General features: G+C 35.6%; 1 long non-coding RNA gene across 2 annotated transcripts; it reads left to right on the top strand.

Moving 5' to 3' along the window:
* Window positions 1-604: 604 nt before the first annotated feature.
* LOC131937453 (uncharacterized) lies at window positions 605-12,996 on the top strand. Of its 2 annotated transcripts, XR_009386230.1 has the most exons (5): window positions 605-704; window positions 1,436-1,529; window positions 11,125-11,267; window positions 12,195-12,262; window positions 12,978-12,996. It is a non-coding gene; the product is annotated as an uncharacterized LOC131937453 (long non-coding RNA). The 2 variants fall into 2 exon arrangements; XR_009386229.1 differs by lacking the exon at window positions 1,436-1,529.
* Window positions 12,997-15,849: the final 2,853 nt, after the last annotated feature.

Below are 15,849 nucleotides of genomic sequence, written 5' to 3'. Positions count from 1 at the left end.
CGCTGAAAATTCTGATGTGATATCTTGCGAAAATATTTCGCGGACAGAGAGAGAGAGAGAGAAGTGCGCACATGGTCTTTTATATATTAGGATGGAAATGGGATAATTTGTGCTGCTCCTATGGGATATTTTGTGCTGCTCGTATGGATATTTTGAGCTGCTCCTATGGGATAGTTTGTGTTACTCCTATGGGATAGTTTGTGCTGCTCCTATGGGATATTTTGTGCTGCTCCTGTGGGATAGTTTGTGCTGCTCCTATGGGATAGTTTGTGCTGCTCCTGTTGGATAGTTTGCTGTTCCTAAGGGATAGTTTGTGCTGCTCCTATGGGATAGTTTGTGCTGCTCCTATGGATAGTTTGTGCTGCTCCTGTGGGATAGTTTGCTGTTCCTAAGGGATAGTTTGTGCTGCTCCTATGGATAATTTGTATTGTACAGGTCCTATTTCTGCCCAACTAAAACCATCGACTTTTGGACAATCAGGTCCCCTCAAAAAATTTCACCCCAGCATAATCCATCCTACCTACACACCCACGCCCCAGCGGTGATCGTCTGCCGACGTCAGCGCGCGCAATCGTTATTTAAGGCGTGGCTCGTGTGGAGCTCTCCACTGTGGGAGTAGGAAGCCAGACAGCAAAAGTCGTTTGGTCGTCGGGAATTTCAAATTCTTACCTGGCTACGGTTTAGACATTTCAACATTTTAGAAGGTAGATTCTGTTTCTTAGTCAAAACATTTTAGAAGGTAGATTCTGTTTCTTAGTCAAAACATTTTAGAAGGTACATTCTGTTTCTTAGTCAAAACATTTGAGAAGGTAGATTCTGTTTCTTAGTCAAAACGTTTTAGAAGGTAGATTCTGTTTCTTAGTCAAAACATTTTAGAAGGTAGATTCTGTTTCTTAGTCAAAACATTTGAGAAGGTAGATTCTGTTTCTTAGTCAAAACATTTTAGAAGGTAGATTCTGTTTCTTAGTCAAAACATTTTAGAAGGTAGATTCTGTTTCTTAGTCAAAACATTTTAGAAGGTAGATTCTGTTTCTTAGTCAAAACATTTTAGAAGGTAGATTCTGTTTCTTAGTCAAAACATTTTAGAAGGTAGATTCTGTTTCTTAGTCAAAACATTTTAGAAGGCACATTCTGTAAATTAGTTATAAAATTATTTTTGCGGTAGATTCTGTTTACTGGTCAAAACATTTTAGAAGGCACATTCTGCTAATTAGTTCTAACATTATTTTTGAAGATAGATTCTGTTAATTAGTCAAAACATTTTAGAAGGCACATGCTGCTAATTAGTTCTAATATTATTTTTGCAGGTAGATTCTGTAAATTAGTTATAAAATTATTTTTGAGGTAGATTCTGTTTACTTGTCAAAACATTTTAGAAGGTAGATTCTGTTTCTCAGAAAAAACATTAGTTAAGAAGGTATATTCTGTTTCTTAGACAAAACATTAGTTAAGAAGGTAGATTCCGTTTATCAGTCAAAACAGTTTGGAAGAAAGTTTTCTTGCTACGAAAGAATCAACAATCCAGTAAGGTAAAAGTATATACTGTTATGTCACTAAAATATATTTTCACATAGATCTATCTCATGGTTTTAAAAACAATTACGAGTTTTAAAGCTTGAACTATAATGCATAATGTTTTCCTATTCATTGTATGTATTTGCTATAGTTTTGTAACGATTTGTATCGCCCTAATTTCACCATTCAATGTTATTTGTCTCATTAGGAAGCGTTGATTAAGTTTTCTATTTAGAATTATACAATGGGGTTTTCTAAACTATCAAATATATTCGTTGAATTCTATCCTTTAGAGTTAAACCCAATGCAAATTTTAGTACATTATCCTTGTATATCCTTACACATAACAAATAAAAATAAATACAAGTCTCACATATAAGTACACGAATTCTAAATAATTTAGAAGACTATATAGTTGAAACGTCGAAATTATAAGTAGATCTATCGCGAACTTTAAAATATTGAATCGTGCACAAATAAGTTCCATCATTACTAAATTAATTAAATGTCACCATTAATTAAATGACAGTGTTGAAATGATGTGTGTGAACTAGGTCCGTAAGGGGTATCAAACTGGTGGTAGGACAATGCGAGTTAGCTTGGTGTTTGAAGATCTAGGGTTCAATTATAACTTGGGTATCAAATTGATGGTTGAACAATGCGAGTTAGCTTGCTGCTTGAAGATCTAGGGTTCAATTATAACTTGGGTATCAAATTGATGTTTGAACAATGCGAGTTTTTAAATTATAACTTAAGTGTAACATTTAATTAATATTACAAATTCAATATGTAAAATTAGAGAGCTTTAATTATTTTCTCGAACGTTTGGATTTTCTTTTTTTTTCTCTCACGTATAGAGAAAGTATTGAAATCGTGCAAAAAGAAAATCGAGATTTTTGCAAATTTCGACGTTTTACACCTCCCTGAGTCGGAAAAACATAGTTTTGCAATCTTGTCCGTAGGGTCTGTATGTGTGTATATGTGTCTATGTGTGTGTATGTGTGTCTGTGAACAAGATAACTTGAGTACCGTTACAGCTAGGTTGATGAAATTTCATATATAAGTATTATATCAAATTTGTAGATCTGTATCAACTTTTCAGCAATTTCCGATAACCGGAAGTTGAACTTTTTCTAGTTTCAAATTTTTCAAAAGCCTATAACTTAAGTACTATTTCAGATAGATATATACATGTAAGTACAAGGTCTATTTCTCTGCCTTCTGTCAAATTTTGAGTAATTTTCGTTGACCGAAATTCAAAAAACACATGTGAATTTATAAAGTACTAATTATATACAGCACTCTTATACACATTTTGTTATGGCGTTCACCTGGTGCGCAATTCTTTTTTCTGTGCGATTCTATTCTATTTTAAAACTTTTATGTAACTAATAAACCGGGAGTGATCTCCCCTACACTTTCTCGAATATTCTTATATAAAACAGGGGATGGCAACTCAGGATACATGCATAATTTTAATCCATTTAAAATACTTAAACTTTTAAAAATGGAATAGAATCTCGTAGAAAAAAGAATTGCACACCGAGCGAACGCCAAATACAATGTGCAATATAGTGCGGAATATTATTAGTACTTTATAAATCAAAAATTATAATCGGAAATGGCGAAAATTACTACTTCTGGTCAACAGAAATTACTCAAAAGCTCCACTTCCGTTTATCGGAAATCACTTAAAAGTCGATACGATTTTGATATAAAACGCTCTGACACCCCTCTCGCTCCACAATATTTAAAAGCTATTTGATTTGATTTCTTCAAGTTTGATGTGATTTCTTCAAGTTGATGTGATTTCTTCAAGTTGATGTGATTTCTTCAAGTTTATGTGATTTCTTCAAGTTGATGTGATTTCGACAAGTTGATGTGATTTCTTCAAGTTGATGTGATTTCGTCAAGTTTGATGTGATTTCTTCAAGTTTGGTTGGTTTCCCGCAGAATTGTCGACAAAAATTTTCTGCAGTTTTCGTCTTTTAATTAAAATATAAATTAATAGTGAAAATCTACCCAAGTAAAAATTAAAATGTAGTTTTTGGATTATTGGAGTTAAAATGAAGGGCGATAAAACTGATAAAAATAAAGGTAGATTATTTTAGTAAATATTATGAAAGGCTGTTCCGTTGAAAATAAATGACGATTTTTGTCTTAACTATAAAGAGAAGTTGTTAGAGTAAAATACACGTCGACTATTTAATAAAAATAAATATCGATTTATTTAAGTTAAAAAAGTTTGATGATTTGAGTAAATTTAAAGGGAGGTTATTCGAGAAAATATATATCTATTATTTGAATAAAAATAAAGTTGAACTGCTTGAATTTTTAAAATGGTCGATTATTTCAGTCAAAATCGGCTATTCGAGTTATAATAAACAGTGGTCAATCGAGAAAATATAAATATCGATTATTTGAGTGAAACAAAGGATGATTATTTGAGTGAAGTAAAGGGCGATTATTTGAGTGAAATATAGGCCGATTATTTAAGTTAAATAATGGGCGATTATTTGAATAAAAATATAGAAGGATTACATTAGTAAAAAAATAAAAGCTTATAAAATACACTGCTATTATTTCAGTAAAAATAGAGCACGATTGTTGAGTTAAAATAAAGGGCGATTATTATTTAAATAAAATACAAGCATGCCAAGAAGATTGCACACAGAATGCTTGTAAAACCAGGCCCACCTTTTAATGTTTGCTTATGATGAATGTGTTTGAATCGATTGTACAAAAAAATTATTCTACAGGCTCTCTATCTTCTTTATGCTAAAAATTGATATGCTTAAAATGACGGCAATCATCGCTGGGCTAATGATCTAACGAAAATTGAGGCAGGTTTTAGAAATAATTTTTGTGTTTGTTTTTATAGTTGTGTCTATGAAAGAAAACATCTTTTTATATTTAGGGGTAAAAGATTTCCAATAGCGATACATTTGTGACAGAGTTTATTCAGGGGCTGGGAGACAACTCGGGGTTAAAGTGCAATCAATTATCGCGCCTAGCATTGCGATTGGTCGGTCCGGAATCTAGGCAATATATTTGTCCTAAGTATAGGCAGTGTGTTAATCCCATAGGCAGGAAATTATTTAGTTCTGAAATCTAGGCAATATATTTGTCTTAAGTATAGGCAGTGTGTTAGTCCCATAGGCAGGAAATAATTTAGTTCCGAAATCTAAGCAATATATTTGTCCTAAGTATAGGCAGTGTGTTAGTCCCATAGGCAGGAAATAATTTAGTTCCGAAATCTAAGCAATATATTTGTCTTAAGTATAGGCAGTGTGTTAGTCCCATAGGCAGGAAATAATTTAGTTCCGAAATCTAAGCAATATATTTGTCTTAAGTATAGGCAGTGTGTTAGTCCCATAGGCAGGAAATAATTTAGTTCCGAATTATAGGCAACAAATTAGTTCTGTTGTTAGCTAATAGCGATATTAGGAGGGTGTTAGGTTATAGCGATATTAGGAGGGTGTTAGCTTATAGCGATATTAGGAGGGTGTTAGGTTATTGCGATATTAGGAGGGTGTTAGCTTATAGCGATATTAGGAGGGTGTTAGCTTATTGCGATATTAGGAGGGTGTTAGCTTATTGCGATATTAGGAGGGTGTTAGCTTATTGCGATATTGGGAGGGTGTTAGCTTATTGCGATATAAGAAGGGTGTTAGCTTATAGCGATATTAGGAGGGTGTTATCTTAAAGCGATATTAGGAGGGTGATAGCTCTTAGTATATGACTAATGTGGCGACTAAATTACTTTTCTCCGTCTTCAATAATCAAATCAAAATAAAGGGACAACGGCAGTCGTTGATGTGATTGATGTGATAAAACAATAAATTCCAGTTGTATTTACACGAATACATTATCTCATAAGACACCATAAGCACCAGTCGTATTTACACTAATACACCATCTCATAAGACACCATAACACTAGTTGTTTTCATACGAATACACCATCTCATAAGACACCATAATTACCTATTGCTTTTTTTTCTTAACGTTAAGATCCTTAAGGGCTATGAATGCAAATTCTAGTCTGTATGTTTGTAATGGTCCTTATACCCTCCTTATATTCTGGTCTGTATGCTTGTAATGGCCCCCATACCGCCCATATATTCTAGTCTGTATGCTTGTAATGGTCCCTATACCGCCCATATATTCTAGTCTGTATGCTTGTAATGGTCCCTATACCGCCCATATATTCTAGTCTCTATGCTTGTAATGGTCCTATACCGCTCATATATTCTAGTATGTATGCGTGTAATGGCCCCTTTACCCTCCATATATTCTAGTCTGTATGCTTATAATGGTCCTATACCGCCCGTATATTCTAGTCTGTATGCGTGTAATGGCCCCTATACACAAAAAGGCCATCTGTATATCATTAACGTGTATCTATCATGTCTCTGGCTCTGACCCTGCAACGATGCGGTACAAGACCTGAGCTCAGCTTTAGTTTCGCACACATGCATACATATGTTGCCGTTAGTTTCGTAGACCGATATACATCTGTATATTTTAACACTTCCCGTTTGAGAGCGGATATTCCCAAAGGGTGTCACCGGCTCCTTGTGTTGGCTGAGATTTGATAAAATTATGCTTTGTTTTTTTTATCTACTGGGTAGCTACTTTTTAGCGGGTGCGATGTTTTTAGTTGGACTTTCTGAGTTTAATCTTTTTAAACTTTAGCCTCCAATTTCTATATAAATGATATAAATTTCATTTCGTTCGGGGGGGGGGGGGGGCGTGCCTGGAAGAAAATCTGGTAAGGAAACTGGTGCGATCAGTAACACAGCTGGCACGGGGGGGGGGGGGGGGGGGCTGAGAAGTAAAAGTACACAAACTGTAGCCAAGAGATGGTCCGCTGTCGTTCTATACTCGTACACATCTACAAACCTATAGACGTACACACGTATATACCTACACACCTATACAATTATACAGTTACACACTTACAGACCTACACAACTATACACATACATATTACACACATATATACTTGCACACGTATGCAACTACACAACTATACACCTACGCACCTGTACCCTCTTACAAACACTTACAGACCTACACTCGTATACACCTACACACCTACACAACTACAACCTACACACCTATACACATACATCTACACACCTATACACATACACACCTATACACATACATCTACACACCTATACACCTACATACCTATCCACATGTACACCTATTCACCTATTTACCCATGCACCTATAGAAAACACAGATGCCCAAAGGTTTAGACATACCATAATAAATTGGAGTAAATGATAACTGATTCAAGTAAATGTTAAGTATTTGAAGTAAACTTTAATTGTTTCAAGTAAATGCTAACTTTTTCAAGTAATTGTTAACTGTTTCAAGTGACTGTTAACCTTTTCAAGTAAATGTTAACTGTTTCATGATGTCAAAGTTGAAACGTAAGCTAGACTTAAAAGAAGAAATTAATTGTTCTTCCGTTCTCTTGCCGTCAAGTCTAATTTAAAAAGACACACTATTTTCATAGGAGTGGGGGAGGATTAGGATTGGGGAGGGGTCTCTGGGATTGGGGTGGGGTTGAAGGTGTTTATATTTATAAGTTTGTTAAATCTAGGCGGAAGTGGATGCATCAGGTGGATCTGTCAGGTGGATGCATCAGGTGGATCTGTCAGGTGGATGCATCAGGTGGATCTGTCAGGTGGATGCATCAGGTGGATCTGTCAGGTGGATGCATCGGGTGGATCTGTCAGGTTCTCATAGAAGTCATGAGCGGTGGTGGAATCAAAGGGCGACGATCCAACTAATCGGACATCTACTCTTTTTACAAGCTTTTATTTAACTCATTTCCTCTGTCGTCGCCAGTCTGTCGTCAGTCTAGATCGAAACGCAGGAGTGAAAATTCGGAAACTTCTACTTGACCGATACGATTCACATTTGACACGTGGGTCAAGACATGAAGACAATGCAATCTGAAACTAAATTTGACTTAATTGGATGCCTAATTAATTTTTTATGAATTAATAAAAATTTGGACCGAATTAGTAGGCATGTCTAGCCAACCACACCACACGCGTCATCACCTTCAATAGCTGCGCCATCACGTTCAATGGCTGCGCTCAAAAACCATTGCGCGCCTACTGAACGTGATGTTCAGTAGGCGCGCAATGGTTTTTAGTCATGTAACTCTATTGTAAATAAAACATGTAAAGTACTGAAAAAAAATTCATAAAAAACGTTTTAATAACAAGCTTTTATGTAATAATGCACTAAAAAGTAGAAAATAAATTATAGACTACTATTTAAATAACTATAAAGAAAAGCGTGGGTGTCTCTTTAACATTAGTAAAGGTATCCAATAGATACTAAAGTGACCCACGCTTTTCTTTATAGTTATTTAAATAGTAGTCTATAATTTATTTTCTACTTTTTAGTGCATTATTACATAAAAGCTTGTTATTAAAACGTTTTTTATGAAAAAAAAATTTCTGTATCGTTCTTAATTAGTTAATTAAGTGTTTTATTATCTATCTGCATCAATAACATAAAAGGTGTGACACATTTACAAGATGAAGCATGTAATTAGCTTAATTAACGCCACCACAAACAAGATCAGTTAAATTTATACTGCAGCAGTTTTTAGCCAATCAGCGTGGCAGAACAACCGGAAGTGCTGAATTATTTACCGGTATCCGCCCGGGGTGGGGCTGGGGGCAAGCATAAACTGATCACAGACAACAATAACATGACGCAATAAAAATCATTCTATATTCCGTCGAGTGATCGAACTCGATATTCAGGATGAACTGTGAAGAGTATTTTCCCAAGTAATTAGCGCCGAAAGATTAATTAATTTTTGTTTTAAAAGATGGCCAATGCGTACTCGAGTTTTAAACTTTAAAAAAAATGCATCAATCGGCGCCTCAAAAGAATTGAGTCAAATTCTTGAGTTCGTTTTATGATTGTGGGTTCATGGTTTATTTCAAGATGTGTGGGTTTATTTCAAGATAGGTGGGTTTATTTCAATATGTGTGGGTTTATTTCAAGATAGGTGGGTTTATTTCAAGATAGGTGGGTTTATTTCAAGAGGTGTGGGTTCATGGTTTATTTCAAGATGTGTGTGTTTGTTTCAAGATGTGTGGGCTAAAGTTTATTTCAAGATATGTGGGGTTATTTCAAGATGTGTTGGTTTATTTCAAGATGTGTTGGTTTATTTCAAGATGTGTTGGTTTATTTCAAGATGTGTTGGTTTATTTCAAGATGTGTTGGTTTATTTCAAGATGTGTGGGCTAAAGTTTATTTCAAGATGTGTGGGTTTATGGTTTATTTCACGATGTGTGGGTTTATGGTTTATTTCACGATGTGTGGGTTTATGGTTTATTTCAAGATGTGTGGGTTTATTTCACGATGTGTGGGCTATGGTTTATTACAAGATAAAATCCTGGGCGCTCACTAATGGAAAATGCTTTCCCTTGTATAGCATATTATAAGACGTTCAATTCGCATTATTTAGCGCATTGGCTTATATCTTTCGTCGTACCACCATATAACTTTAGTAAGGCAACACCATTTTTCTAATTGTGAATTTTGTGCGATTTGTGATTATAATAAAAGCCGTTTTCCTTAAAAAAAATATTGTTTTGTGATATTTATTTTCCACTTGTTAGTCATTTTTACTTTGTCGAATACGAAGTTAGAGGAAGTATTGTAACCCTGCAAAAAAATTTGAAATCTAAATTTTCACAAATCTCGAAGTTTTACACCCCTTGAGTCGGAAAAACGTAGTTTTGTTATCTTCTCTGTATGTATGTGTGTCTCTGTGTGTGTGTCTATGTGTGTGTCCGTGTGTCTGTGAACACGATAACTTGAGTTTTGTTACAGCTAGGCTTACAAAATGTCATTTTCGAACGCCTATAACTTGAGTAGGGCCTACAATTAAGTAAAATATATAATTCTCTGTTTTCTGTCATATATTGAGTAATTTCCGTTTACCGGAAGTAGTACTTTACGCTATTTCCGTTGTTTTTTTTTTAAACGCATGTGAATTTATAAAGCACTAACGTCGCTCACACATTGTTTCCTGTTCACTTGGTGCGCAATTATTTTTTTCTACGAGATTCTATTATATTTTTAAAAGTTTAAGTATTTTAAAATGGATTTAAAAATCATGTCTATATCCCGAGTTGCCATCCCCGTAGTGTTATATTAGAAAATTCGAGAAAGTTTAGGGGAGATCACTCCCACTTTTTTTTTGTTAAGCTTAGACTAAAAAATGTTGCGCCAGGATCCTTACAGTAGCTTGTGATATCTGTCATTCAGTTACCTGCCCCTGAATACCTGGTTGACGAAATCAGCCAACCGTGAACTGAAGAAAGTTCAGCCTCGATGGCGTCTGATCGGACTATCGCTATTTTTAAAAATCTGTTTATCTCCCCTTTCATTTTTGAAAGTAGTAATTTTAAATTAAATTTAATGACTAATTATCTAATTATTTTTTTTAATCGGATATTCGTTTATTGTTATCCAAGACCTACCATTGTGCCAAATGTCAGCTCAATCTGACAAAGGGAAGTGGGTTAAATTAATATTCCAATACACACAAACATACTGAGCAAGTTAAACAAATGCCTTTAAAAAACCGATAACACACTACCCCCGTTCAACCAGGGACGTGACCCCTGCGGGTTAAAAATAAAACCCAAATTCGGTACAAGAAAACACATCGATGACGTGAGACACATGTGATTTATCACACTTCACAGATTTCCTTCATTTAAACATGGACATGTGTAGGATGAGATCACGTGACATTTTTTTTACCCCCTTTCAGCTGCGTGAGTCAACATCAGCTCTAGACAAGCTGATATATGTGGCTATCTTTAGGTTAGGTCGGGCCTTCTGTAGGTTAGGTCGGGCCATCTGTAGGTTAGGTCGGGCCATCTGTAGGTTAGGTCGGGCCATCTGTAGGTTAGGTGTAGCACGGGCCATCTGTAGGTTAGGTGTAGCACGGGCCATCTGTAGGTTAGGTGTAGCACGGGCCATCTGTAGGTTAGGTCGGGCCATCTGTAGGTTAGGTCGGGCCATCTGTAGGTTAGGCCGGGCCATCTGTAGGTTAGGTGTAGCACGGGCCATCTGTAGGTTAGGTGTAGCACGGGCCATCTGTAGGTTAGGTGTAGCACGGGCCATCTGTAGGTTAGGTGTAGCACGGGCCATCTGTAGGTTAGGTCGGGCCATCTGTAGGTTAGGTGTAGCACGGGCCATCTGTAGGTTAGGTGTAGCACGGGTCATCTGTAGGTTAGGTCGGGCCATCTGTAGGTTAGGTCGGGCCATCTGTAGGTTAGGTCGGGCCATCTGTAGGTTAGGTTGACCCATCTGTAGGCTAGGTGTAGCACGGGCCATCTGTAGGTTAGGTCGGGCCATCAGTAGGTGTAGCACGGGCCATCTTTAGGTTAGGTATAGCATGGGCCATCTGAAGGTCAGGTGAGGGTAGCTAAGCACCCCTGCACCCCCTTCACCCCCCCCCCCCCCCTTGCACCCACCCCCTATTTCTATAACCATCCATCCTACAATCCAAGGACTAACCATGTTCTATCCTTTTGTTTTTCAGTCCTACTTGACCTACCAGATATACATAAGCAACACTCAAGCTATAAATAACCTAAGAACTAAAAATAACTATGGTGTACCCGAGAATTGCTGACGTCTTTGCTGTTGTCATGTGTTGTCTCCTCGTGCTGCCCTCTATATCTTGTGAGTATTGTAACATGTCATGGGTTCAAATCCCATGTTTACTTTTGGTAGAACAACATTTGCTCATGTAAACCAGTAGTTAGCAGTCGGCCATATTCCCACCAAGGGATCGCTGTCAGGTTCCGGGGTGGGGGGGGGGCGATAAAAGCTTCTGATTCTTCTTAATATTGCTACTCAATTTTTCTCCATGATACTGTATCCATGGTAATTGACCTAAACAACTTAATATCTAACAAAACATACTTTGAATACCAAATAATGTAGCTCGGTTGACCCTAGCAAGAATAGTCTCTATTCGAGAGGCCTATTCAATATTTTAAAAAGCATGTATGGTGTAATTTTAATTAATATGGTTTTAAATCCTGACTGGTTTTTTTCTCGGACTTTAAAAAAGAGTGGATGTATTTGACGTTTTAGTATTTTTGGTAATTAAACGCATTTTTTTTTTTTAAATTGGCAAAAGCAATGTGGTTACTAGCATAAATTTTAGTATACAAAATGTAAAAGAAATAATTGCAGAACTAGGTCATGTGGTTTAAAATAGCATTATGCTATTCAAAAACTTTTTCTGCAAAGTTTTGTAAATAACTATCGATCACTGAGTTCCTGTACAGCCAATCAATGTTTGTCTTACGAAAGTGAAACATCCGGTTTTAACTTGGGCTTGATGAAAATAAATAGAAATGTAGCCTCAAACTAAGTTGTAACCCCCACTAACTACCACCCCCCCCCCCCTGCCTACACCACTGTATTGAACTTAGATTTCAAAAACATTAAATTTCTTAATTATTTTTAAGCTTAAGTTGTTGTTTTTTAAGTCTAAATGATTTTTTTAAACGAATCTGATCCATGTCAACAATATGTCGAAGTGTGAGTATGTGCCTTTGGTTCCTCCAACAATTCACATTTAACTGCTTGATGTTGCAGCTTACATACTTATCGATGGCGTGCAACCACAATACCACACAACTAACAAGAAGAACGATCAACGATCGGTGAGACTAATATATAGTTACATACATACGTACTTAAAAATATATACAACTGTATACGTACAACCCCTGTTAAAATTCAGAGTATACTAGACGACATTGTCGTCCGCTGGATAACGTCCAATATGTGGTGTACATTTTTTTAAATTTAATTTATCATCTTTTTCCGTTTGTGTTCAAGTAACACATGGGACAGCTGAAGTAGAGCTCATCTGTTTCATTTACCTCGACATACAAGGGGATAGTGGGGTCTGCATCATGCCCAGCAGCTTTTGTTTCATTAAAATGTGTCAGTTACCCATCAGAGCTGGGTGAACTCAGGGGCACTCTACAGACTAGAGCCCGGGATCCGAATTCGAAACTATTGAGTTAGCAGTCTAACAAAAAAGCATGGTTCGCTCAGTAAGTTTTACTAAGGGGGTTCGATGCATGAACCCATGCTCTTTTATAGATGTGTACAGGGCGGTTCTCTATAATATTCTTTAATCTCTTTTAGTTCATGAATAAAAGTTTGTTATTAAAACGTTTTTTTTTCTCCATTAATTGGAATTGATTTATGCGCGATTCTAAGTTTCATTTTAACTAAATATGCTCAATACCACATTGATGCATAGAGCCTATATATATTTTATTAATTAACATAACTGTTGAATCATAATTACATTAATTTATATATTGTATATTTAATTTATTTTAAACTGTTTTCTTTTTCTACTAGTCAAGACGGGGAAGTGGGGTAAGTTTTGTTGTGGTTATCAGCGGTTGTTGAATTGTGTCTAAAAGATTGTATTGTCTGTTGTAGTTTCACAAGAGTGATCTTAATAAGTAAACATTATCCTTAGGTAGGTTTGTACTGACTGAGTACTTCAAATAGTTTGGTCCAAGGAACGAAGAAACAAATGTACCAGAGAAATACATGTAACAAAGGAAAAATAAAGAGGGAGTATCTCCCCTAAACTTTCTCGATAATACTTATAAAACACTACAGGGGATAGCAATTCGGGATATAGACACGATTTTTGATCGATTTTTAATTAATTAAACTTTTAAAAGTAGAATAGAATATCATTAAAAAAAGAATTGCGCACCCAGTGAACAGCTAAGAATGTGTGTATAATAGTGCAGAATATTAGTACTTTATAAATTCATATGCGTTTTTTTTAGATATCGGAAATAGCATTAAGTACTACTTCCTGTCACCGGAAATCACTCAAAATTTGACAGAAGGCAGAAAATTAGATCTTTTACTTTTATGTGAAATTTTGTCTATCTATCTGAAACAGTACTCAAGTTATAGACTTTTGAAAAACCAAAATTAAAATAAGTTTTTCTTTTACCGGAAATCGCTGAAAAGATGATACAGAACAGTATATTTAATTTAATCCTTATATATGAAATTTCATCAACCTAGCTGTTCAAGTTATCGTGTTCACAGACACAGACACACACATTCAGAGACAGACATACGGACGAAATTGCAAAACTATGTTTTTCCGACTCAGTGAGGTGTAAAACGTTGAGATTTGTGAAAATCTCGATTTCGATTTATTTCACGTTTACAATACTTCCTCTATACTTCGTATACGAGAAAGTAAAAAAACACAAGAAACAACGTGAAAAAATGAAAGCAGGGGACAAGTTCTGAAAAGGGACAAAAAAAAACATCTGTACATCTATCTACACAATACAAAATAATAACGAAATTGATATTTTAAGTAGATCTATCTACACAAGACAAAATATGAAAATACAACTTACAGCAAACTACCGTCAAATTATAAAATACATTCAATAAAACATTCACCCGCTCAAATAAAAAAATTCATTTTTGTTTTAATTTTTTTTAACCGAATGGTTTTGGCACAAACTTCTATATATATAATTTAATAGTCCGCTTGCATTGAAAGTGGCACCTGTTTCATAATTATATACGAGAAAGTTTAGGGGAGATCACTCCCGCTTTATTTTCCATAATTGTTAATACAATTGAGTTTCATGACTAAAAACTATCGTACACCAAATGAACATGATGAATCGTGTATAAAAGTGCGGAAAAGTAGTTGGACACCCTACTAATTTCAGAAAATATTAATTCATTCATTAAAAAATTAATTAGGCATCCAATTATGTCAAAATTGATGTCATATTGCATTGTCATTGGGTCTTGACCCACGTACCAAGTTTGAAACGAATCGGTCATTTAGAAGTACTCGAAATTTTTCTCGGCAGTTTCGATCTATGACGACAGGAAGACAGACAAAAAACACGACAGACAGACAAGTTAAATAAAAGCTTGTAAAAACTGGGGAAAATGAAATAATGTGACAATGAAACAAAACACAATGAAACACGAATATATATATATATATATATATATATATATATATATATATATATATATATATATATATATATTTATGTATATATATATATGTGTATATATATATATATATATATATATATATATATATATATATATATATATATATATATATATATATATATATATATATATATAACAAAGAATGCGCGAAAAAACCAACTGTAACAAATCGACAAAGAAATAAAATGTAAATAACAAATGCATAAACATTGATAAAATCAAACTACAAATCAAAATGTTTTTAATCATGCAATACTCTTATCTATCTGTTAGCAAGCATTCTATTGTGTTGGATTTTATTTTTAATTCCACATTGAACTTTTTAAACATTTTTTCTAAAACTTTTAACGTTACCAGGATAGGTGCAGTAGTTTCTCATAAGTGTTATTGGTTGGTGTGTTCGTCTGTAACTGCAGTCTTCATATTTTATATCTGGTCTGGACATTGCCCAGTGTTGTTCACCCCCCCCCCCCCCCCCCCACGAAAATATCCAGCGCCCCCATAAAATAAATGTGCGCCACATTTTATTGTTTGTAAAGATCATGAAAGTTACTGTTAATTATTTCTAATGTAAATTTTCTTTCCTGGCGGCTTCGTACAGGGCGGATGGGTACGTATATCTACAGCTGCATGTATAGGTACATGTGTATGTATGCACCTGAGAATGTGCACCCATGTATAGGTACATGTGTATGTATACACCTGAGAATGTGCACCCATGTATAGGTACAAGTGTATGTATGCACCTGAGAATGTGCACCCATGTATAGGTATATGTATATGTATGCACCTGAGAATGTGCACCCCGCCCCCCCCCCCCCGAAACGATATGCATGATTACATTCTCTCATGTCCATCACATCCCTACCTTCACCTCCCCACCCCCCACTCCCTACCCCTAACCCTCACCTCCCCACCCTCATCTCCCTACCCCTCACCTCCCCACCCTCACACCCCCACCCCTCATCTCCCTACCTTCACCTCCCCACCCCTCATCTCCCTACCCCTCACCTCCCCACCCCCACACCCTACCCCTATGTCTCATTTGGTTTCTAAAATGGATTTTTAAACAGCTACACCCAATGGGACGCTTTAAATATTTGTTAAAAGGATGTTGTACTATTGTGTTGTACTGTTGTGTTGTACTGTTGTGTTATAGTGTTGTGTTGTAGTGTTGTGTTGTACTGTTGTGTTATAGTGTTGTATT

The sequence above is a fragment of the Physella acuta genome, unplaced genomic scaffold (genome assembly GCF_028476545.2).
Source record: "Physella acuta isolate Inbredline_101_S28 unplaced genomic scaffold, ASM2847654v3 ptg000210l, whole genome shotgun sequence".
Classification (NCBI taxonomy): Eukaryota; Metazoa; Mollusca; class Gastropoda; family Physidae; genus Physella; species Physella acuta.
The sequence above is the reverse complement of the archived record's forward strand: the minus strand, read 5'-3'. Positions and strand labels throughout refer to the sequence as shown.